This window comes from Eucyclogobius newberryi, unplaced genomic scaffold (assembly GCF_026437365.1).
Source record: "Eucyclogobius newberryi isolate DKJ021-1_F unplaced genomic scaffold, fEucNew1.0.hap1 SCAF_2, whole genome shotgun sequence".
Lineage (NCBI taxonomy): Eukaryota > Metazoa > Chordata > Actinopteri > Gobiiformes > Gobiidae > Eucyclogobius > Eucyclogobius newberryi.
The window spans coordinates 1734046-1735402 of record NW_027315834.1 but is presented as its reverse complement, the minus strand read 5'-3'; positions in this window follow the sequence as shown (position 1 = coordinate 1735402).

The window sequence follows — 1357 nt, the reverse complement described above, 5'->3', positions numbered from 1 at the left end:
GTTACTTCCGAAACATCAGTCACGCGGCACGTTTCCGCTGTAGAATGGGCGGAGCTATATCCGGAACAGGAAATGTAAAGCTGCGCATGCGCGAACCGGAAGTCTCCTCAAAAGATATATTATATATATATAGATTTATTATATATATATATATAATATATATATTATATATAATATATATATTATATATAATATATATATTATATATAATATATATATTATATATAATATATATATTATATATATATATATATAATATATATATATATATATATATTATATATATTATATATATATATTATATATATATATATATATATAATATATATATATAATATATATATATATTATATATATATATATAATATATATTATATATATATATATATATATAATATATATATATACGTATATACATCTATAAACGTATAAATATATAAACAGTCTATAATTATAATATAATATATTATGTATAAATATAATGATATAATAAATAATATAATAAATATATATTTATTTTTCCCCTTCATTCCTTATTAAGAAATGAGAGTTTTTGTTTATAAGAGGTTTTGTTTATATTAGTTCTTCTATTAAGAGTGTTTTTTAAACTTCCTGTAAGTTATCTGTCCTTTTATCTGTATCTACTGCGTTGCAACAATGAAATTTCCCTATGTGTGGACAATAAAGGAATATCTTATCTTATCTAAACGTATAAACGTATAAATGTATAATATAAATGAAATAGTTGTGATGATTGTTGAGGGTGAATGACCTCGCGATGACCAGTGAAACCTCAAAGGAAGTGACCGCAGTAACGTGGAATGTGTAAAAATGACACATAAGCGTAGAAACAGAAAACCCTTTTATCCACATTTGACGTTTCACCAGAACGTTTCACCAGAACGTTTCACCAGAACGTTTCACCAGAACGTTTCACCAGAACGTTTCAACATGTTTAACACTTTAAAAGTGGCACATTTGATTAAAAAAATAAAGCTTAAGTGCATTCAATATTTGGTCAACATAATACTTTTATAATAGTGCCATAATATAAACACTTTGACTGCCCAGTGCAGGGGCAGGGCCATGACAGGGCTATGACAGGACAGGGCCATGACAGGGCTATGACAGGACAGGGCCATGACAGGGCGAGGGAGTGGGACAGGGCGAGGGAGTGGGAGAGGACGAGGGAGTGGGACAGGACGAGGGAGTGGGACAGGACGAGGGAGTGGGAGAGGACGAGGGAGTGGGACAGGGCGAGGGAGTGGGACAGTGGGACAGGACGAGGGAGTGGGACAGGACGAGGGAGTGGGACAGGACGAGGGAGTGGGACAGGACGAGGGAGTGGGACAGGGCG